Source organism: Schistocerca americana, chromosome 8 (genome assembly GCF_021461395.2).
Source record: "Schistocerca americana isolate TAMUIC-IGC-003095 chromosome 8, iqSchAmer2.1, whole genome shotgun sequence".
In the NCBI taxonomy this organism is placed as follows: Eukaryota; Metazoa; Arthropoda; class Insecta; order Orthoptera; family Acrididae; genus Schistocerca; species Schistocerca americana.
In genome coordinates this window covers 256,466,524-256,474,489 of record NC_060126.1, presented here as the reverse complement: position 1 = coordinate 256,474,489, position 7,966 = coordinate 256,466,524, and the positions used below count along the sequence as shown (strand labels likewise).

General features: G+C 46.1%; 1 non-coding gene across 1 annotated transcript; it reads left to right on the top strand.

Annotated features, from left to right (window-relative positions):
* Nucleotides 1-5,879: 5,879 nt before the first annotated feature.
* On the top strand, nt 5,880-5,954 carry Trnas-cga. The gene has a single exon. It is a non-coding gene; the product is annotated as a tRNA-Ser (tRNA).
* The last annotated feature ends 2,012 nt before the right edge of the window (nt 5,955-7,966 follow it).

Genomic DNA, 7,966 nt, shown 5'->3' with positions numbered 1-7,966 from the left:
ATGAGAACTATGTCCTGCCTTTTGTACCGTCCACGACGCCATCATATATCGCGGTGACTTAAGTGGAATTATTGTCTTTGAATAAAAGTGTTATTTCCTTTCGTCCAACAGTCCATTTCTTTCAGTTAACTTCTGTATAATACTGCAGCGGTTCTTTCTATTTGTTCCCCATCCAGCTATGTTACTTGGCAGATACATCACGCGAAAGTTATTTTCTTCCATAAGTTTTGGTCATCAGTATACACGACGATTAGCGAAAAACAGAAAAGGAGTTACAAGCTCCATAACTGCTTAGATAACAATATATAAGAGGAGATTTTAGAGTTAAGAAATAGAGGGAGGCACAGCATAATCTTAATCGATGACATCCTGCCTCGGGCGTGGATGTGTGCGATGTCCTTAGGTTAGTTAGGTTCAAGTAGTTCTAAGTTCTAGGGGACTGATGACCTCAGAAGTTTAAGTCCCATAGTGCTCAGACCCATTTGAACCATTTGAACCATCAAGTGTAACAAAGCGTTTTCAACACCTGTGGATCCTGAAAGAGTTGTCATGGAAAGTGTGTCGCGTCGACGTCGCCGTTAGCAGACGTTGGTAGCAGAGCTTTCTCGCTCCTGTACATGATCCACGGGTCGTTACCGCAGCTCACACGTCAGTCGCCGGCGAGAGCAACATCAGCTGCGGTGACGAAACGTGAGCCGGGCTGGGCGCGCTCAAGTGCATGACACACTTGTTGTGGCAGACAGACGCACGCTTTCTTCCCTTCCCGCTCACTTGCGGTCGTTCCCCTACCACAGACAACGCCGACCACAGTCGTCCACGGCAACTGGACGGCAGAGAGGCTAAAGCTTCGTTTCGTCCGCACTTTACGACGTACCGGAAACACAGTGCACGTAGTATAAATAAACTGCTTTCAGTTGTATATGCTGAACGGTGCCGACCGACCGCCGTGTCGTCCTCAGACCAACGGCGTCATTAGATAGGGATAATGAGGGGCACGTGGTCAGCACACCGCTCGTCAGGTTTCTTGCAGTTGTATATGAACTTTTCTTTTTATTTACAGCACGTACGGTTTCGTGATATAAAATGACGATCTCAGGCGTACTGCTACAAGATACGATAGATACAATCGACATTATGATAAAAAAAGCGGGTACCTATGCAAACAATGTGTGTTTTATGACAACCAGTATGTAATAAGCACACGTCAGTAATACATGAAGCCCATGATACAGGAAGGAGGGGGACCCAAACTCTTCAAAATGAAGTACGTTTACCCACAACAAGCAGGACGTCATAGATCAGATTCACCAGTAGAAAAACGGACATGTGTTTACTTATAATAAAAAGTCCTAGCTAGTAACATTGAAAACGCGATCGTTAAGAAAACTCACTGCATGCCAGGAAGCGGTGGACAGCAACCCTTCCAATCGCCTCGCCGTACAGGGCCAGATTGCTAGTCGCTAGTGTACGTGCTCGTGTCTTTCACGAAGTGCACTCGAGAAGATCAGCGTATTCTGTACATTGTGTATGTCAATGAATACGATTCTGATGATATAATTAATATTAATAGAGATACACTGCGTAAGAAAGAAGTCACTAGGAATAGACAGAGATCAAATGGCAATGAAAACACACTACGGAAATTGGACGAGGGGGAAGACGAGTTCATTGGTGACTATAAGATAGCATTCTTTAGCAAGATTTCACAGAAAGAAGATAAAAAGGAAAAAAAAACATGAAGTCAACGTTCCTTATTCCACAGAATCTTGGCCAAAGTCCTGTATTTGGTTGGTGCATAAATTCGGGTGTTTTTGTTTTGTATGTTGATATTCCGGTTGGTATGGGGTTATTTATCGATTGTCATTTTTCATTTGTAGTTCACTGTCGATTTTTAACTAATTGTCACTTTGTTATTTGCAGATGGTGACTGGAGCTGTTGACGCTAGAATGTGGAGAAATCGGATCATTTCCTTCCCATTCCTTTCAGTAGAGGTGTGGCCGGCCGTTGTGGCCGAGCGGTTCTAGGCGCTTCAGTCCGGAACCGCGCTGCTACGGTTCGAATCCTGTCTCGAGCATAGATGTGTCTGATGTCCTTAGGTTAGTTAGGTTTAAGTAGTTCTAAGTCTTGGGGACTGATGACCTCAGATGTTAAGTCCCATAGTGAATCATTTTTTTCAGTAGAGGTGTGACAGGAGCGGTGGCAGCCAGAAACGTTTGCACAGTGTATAGGGATAAGCCACTGGACGAAGCATGGCAAGAAAATGGTTTTCTCGTTTTAAGGACTATCATTTTGACGTTACTGACTCTACACGTTTAGGAAGACTTCCGGGGTTTGACGAAGATCATTTAAACCCATTAACTCACAATGATTCACGTCATTGTACTTCAGAACTGGACAATGTGCTGAACTGCGATAATTCCACCATTGTGCGATATTTGTATACTATCCGGAGGGTTCAAAAATCGAGTTGCACAAACAAATCTGCAGGTTGTTAACACCTTTACCTTACTACTTAATGGGTAGAATTCAATACGTTATTCTTATCGGGACGTATTCTATAGATGTAATTTGCTAGCGTTTACAATATACAGGGTGGTCAGAAAATGTGTGAAATGCTTGTAGGGATGTTACAGAGCGGATTGTACTGAGACATAAATGTTAAGAAAGAAGTTCGATACGTTGCTACGTTTCCGAGTTATTTAGTATAGAATTTAGGCAATCGGAGCGTCGCGCGCTCGCATTCAAGCGGCGTGCCAGCGGCGGTGCTGTCCAACGAGTGCTTTGACTCGTCAGCTGAAACTTGAATTTACGCGCGCGACCATCTGATTGACTTAACTTCAGTGCTAAATAACTCGGAAACGGTGCAACGTATCGAATTTCTCTCTTAACATTTATGTCTCAGTACAACCTGCCCTGTAACATCCCTACAAGCATTTCACACATTTTCTGATCACTTTGCATATTGTGAAAAATGAATTCAAGTAGTAACTAGTATGAAAGATGTCTATAACAGATGACTTCCCAGTATATTCTTTGTTGATACGTAATACACTGCTCAAAAGAATTAGAGGAACATGACCTTGGGCGTCTGCTATACTCCACTAAGCAATAATTGAGCACTGGATATATTACCAAATTTTACCTTTATCTTTCACAAATTAGGTACACAGAGATCGTTTACGTAAAAAGAACTGAAATGTGCGACAGGTGTCGAAAACAAAGTGGAAAAGATCATGCATCTCGTCACCATGGGTGCTTTTCATTCGACTTTGAGGACTTCAGTAACGTGTAACCTTCTGTGAGCGTTTATCACCGCGTCACAGCGACGTGGCATGCTCAGTATGAGTTCACGGAGGTCACCCTGTGTTATCCGTCCCCATTCTTCAACGAGAGCCCATGAGAGATCTTGGAGACCCTGTGGTGGAATAGGACGATCGCAACCACGTCTGTCAAGCGTGTCCCACATATACACGATGGGGTTTAGGTCGGGATTCACCGCCGGCCACTCCATTACTTCAAAGTCCAGGCTTCACAAGACATCCATGCTGACGCCCGCCACATAAGTCCTGGCACTAGAAGAAAATCAGGGCACCACCATATGAGGCAGTCACCACATGCTTCAACAGATCTGTCCGACGTACTGCCTGACGGTAGGGCGACCATGGACAACTACAAGATCCGTATGGCTGTTAACAATGAAGCCTGCCCGCAACATCAAAGAACCTTGGAAATCTGTCGATATCCTCGACAACATCTGGAAGATACCGCTCACCACGTGTTTCCTCACACGAACGCGGCCATCACCTTGCGTCTTAGGACATCTTGACTCGTCTGTGAATACACGTTTGGCCAATAACGAAATTGTCAGTTTACATGGAAACCGCAGAACTGCAGGCTGTTGTCGTGTCAGTCTACTTGAACAGGTTGTCTGAGTGTTAATGTCCTTTCTTGTACTCTGTTCATTAGTTTCTGACACTTCAGCTCGAATGACCCTTCTGAGATAGTCTTGTAGTTCTCTGGCATTATCCGTACGGCGCCGCAACGGAGCAATGCGTCGGCGACCTTGTTCAACTTGCCTTATGTACTGACATGTCTCCTTGTAGCGTCTCCCCAACCTGTGGATGACACATGGAAAGCCACTGGCATCTGCAGCCACACGGCAGAAAGTCCATGCTTTCAGGATCAAACGGTCTGCCCTTGCAACTTGCACTGCACTATCATGTTGCACTGCCTGTGCTCGGTTGAATACAACGTCCACAAATGACAACTTACACCTGTGTACCTCACTAGCAGACACTGGGACGCCGATACGCACTTGCTTATAAGGGGTCACCTGATACTGTAATGCATGAGACAGCCGATAGTGGTCCGCAGGTCGTGGGCTAGAGCCTAGCGTTGCTGCCTATGGATCACGGGTTCTCGGGTTCGATTCTCGGCCGGGCTGGGGTTTTCATCTGCCCGGGGACTGGGTGTGTGTGGTGTCCTCATCATTTCGTCATCATAATTTGTGAGAGTGATTAGACTGGATTGTGAAAAGGAAAAGGACTGTGTAAAAGTTGGGACTTTGTACAGATGCTAATGACTGCGCAGTTGAGCACCCCAGAAACCAAACATCATTATTATCATCACAGGCGATAGGTGAAGAATGATTTTAATTGCGACTTCAACTGAAAGCGAAGATCTCAACCATGCAAAAAGACCACAGGTACCGCCCGTACCACTGATGCACGTGTTCTACCAATTCTTGTGGACAGTGTATTCATTACTCAAGGCGTGTTCGAGTAAATGATGACAACTTGATTGAGGAGACGTCTGCACTGTTTACAACATTTCATTGCACGAATTATATATTGGTGAGCCAGAACATCACCTGCATTATAGCTTGTTTGTCCATCTTCGAAGCGAAATACATTGCTGATTCTACGTATCAGCGATTCGACAGTTTGTAGGTTTGTGAAAGTATGTGGCACTATATGACTACGCACAGGTCATGTAATTCGCGTAAATAACGGGCCACTGATTAGCGCACGAGGTGATGGTGCCCCATAGCAACCCAGATCGGCTCCATAGGATTTACATCAAGCGAATTTGGTCACCGATCCGTCGACGTGAGTTCGCTGTAATGCTCCTCTAACCACGGTAGCACGGTTCTGGCTCAGAGAGACGGACAATTTTACTGCTGAAAGATGACATCACTGTCGGCGAAGACGTCAAGCATGAAGCGATACAGGTGTTTCGCAGACGTCAGCATCTCCTCGATTGCCAAAAAACGTCTTATGCAAGCGCAGGACAATGTCTCCCATAGAATAACCACACTGGTCTCTTATTCTGGACGACGACAGCTCAAACCCGCATCCGGCCATCCTGGCTTAGGTTTTCCGTGATGTTCGTAAATCGCTTCAGGCATATTCCGGTATGGTTCCTTCGAAAGGGCACGCCAAGCTTCTTGGCCATCGTTCCATAATCCAATGAGACCGACGACCTCGCTGCTTGATCCCCTCCCCCAATTCAACCAGCCAACCAATGCTAATGTACTGTACTGGCAGAAGTAAAGCTGTGAGTACCGGGCGTGAGTCGTGCTTGGGTAGCTCAGTTGGTAGAGCGCTTGCCCGCGAAAGGCAAAGGTCCCAAGTTCGAGTCTCGGTCGGGCACACAGTTTTAATCTGCCAGGAAGTTCCATATCAGCGCACACTCCGCTGCAGAGTGAAAATCTCATTCTGGAAACATCCCCCAGGCTGTGGCTAAGCCATGTCTCCGCAATATCCTTTCTTTCAGGAGTGCTAGTTCTGCAAGGTTCGCAGGAGAGCTTCTGTAAAGTTTGGAAGGTAGGAGACGAGGTACTGGCAGAAGTAAAGCTGTGAGTACCGGGCGTGAGTCGTGCTTCGGTAGCTCAGTTGGTAGAGCGCTTGCCCGCGAAAGGCAAAGGTCCCGAGTTCGAGTCTCGGTCGGGCACACAGTTTTAATCTGCCAGGAAGTTTCATATCAGCGCACACTCCGCTGCAGAGTGAAAATCTCATTCTGGAATGCTAATGTTACTTCCACCAGCCTGCGTCCGTGGTGCGGCGCACGCTTCGAGCCGCCGTTCACCTCGATGACGGCATTTGTCGAGACGACCTGGTGCAGCAAAAATGTGATTTACCCGAAGAGCCGACACGTTTCCACCGATCAACCCTGATCACGATGGTCTCGTTCCCACTGCAGTCGTAACTGACGATGTCATTGGGTCAACATGTGAACACGTAGGCGTGGTCTGCTGCGGAGCTCCATGTTCAACAATGTACGATGAACTGTGTGCTCCGAAACATTTGTACGTGCACCAGCAGACATGCCACAGACTACCGTCTCTCACACTACACGGAGCAGACAAGCCTCTGAACCCCACGTTCTGTGAAGAATCGTGGACGTAAAACCATTTAGCGCGTAGTGGTGACTTGACAGCAGCACGTGAAAATTCTACCAGCTTCGCCGTTTTGGAGATACTCGTTCACAGGCTGTACGTAACAATAATCTGCCTTTTGTCAAAGTATCTTATCTCAATGGATTTCCCCATTTGCAACTCGTATTTTCGCTAGGGCAACCTCCCTTCCGTGTCTGCTCCGCTTACGTACTTTGTTACCGCATCATGTGCCCGCAACGGCACCAGGCGCACTGCAACTTTGCGGTACTCAGTGGTCATAATGTTTTGGCTTGTCAGCGCATGTACTTAAAGGCTTGGCTTATATAACATCTACTTCTTATATTCCTTTTGCCTGTCGTGATGTTTTTTCTCATGACAGTGGAATGGATAAGTAAAACATAATTGAAATAACGAAGAATCAACTTTCTGCTCATCTGTCAGTGCCCAGGCCGCAGGAGAGTTTTGAAGCGATCACCAGAATTATCACTGTATTTTTTTTAATTTCAATTTATTTTCTTTTTTTTTCTTTTGTAGCAGAGTATCTTGTTCTTCTCCAGAAAACTGAACATCTGGTAATGGGATCATGTGAGCGTCGAATCGGAGTAGATTTCATTTTGAATTCCTGTGTGACTTCGTGGCTGTCGTATTGTAACTGGGCAAGACATGAATTTTGAGGTTCTAGGGTCTGCACGCTTAGACAGCTGGAGTTTGATATTCAACTTAAATAGAGATGGCTGACGGATAACATCTAAAGTTGATCATCTTTGTATTGTTCTGGTGCAAGTTTCTAAAGTCATTTGAAAAGAGACTCGGCTGACAACACTGATCATTTCCAGTCCGCTATTGCCCAGTTATACCCTATTTTTCGCGCTGAAGAAGATGTGAAATCTTATCTGCCGCTGCGAGTAATTGCATACTTCAAGGTATCCGACCTGGAATGTTCATTCCATGAAGTTCTTTTCGCAATATTCGATCGGAAACTGGTTGAGATGAACCTGAATTTACTGGCAGCGCCGGTTCCAGTCAGGTTGGAGACCGAATGTCCCTGACAAAGCGCAACACTTGACTCCAGTGCCTCTTGAACAGGATCCTTTAAGGACCACTGTCAATATGGCGGGTTAACTGCAGTAAGTACACCATTTGTCTAGACCCTTTGGACGGTCCATGTTGATTCAACAACAAATCGGGCAACTTCATTCACGACATGTCATGTGCTTGCCCAAACACGATTCACGTCGACAAATCTTAATGCATTGTTTCTGTACAAACGACTGGCGCTCACTCACCACTTCACTATCAGGACTCACGACAGCGTGGTACTACTCCTACCACATCATTAGCGCTCCAAAGCGACTAGCTTGCTCTTTTAAGTGGATGATTTACATTTTGTCGTTTGAGGTTTCTTTATTTAGAATTTCCAGGTGCAGGCACCGACAGAGACAATTATTTAGTCGTAGCAGATACTAGGACAAGCCTAATCGTACGAAGAAAATACAATGAAGAACACAGTGTCAGGAAAGTGGTGGCCGGGGGGGGGGGGGGGGGGGGGGTAGCGGTGGAGAGAGGGG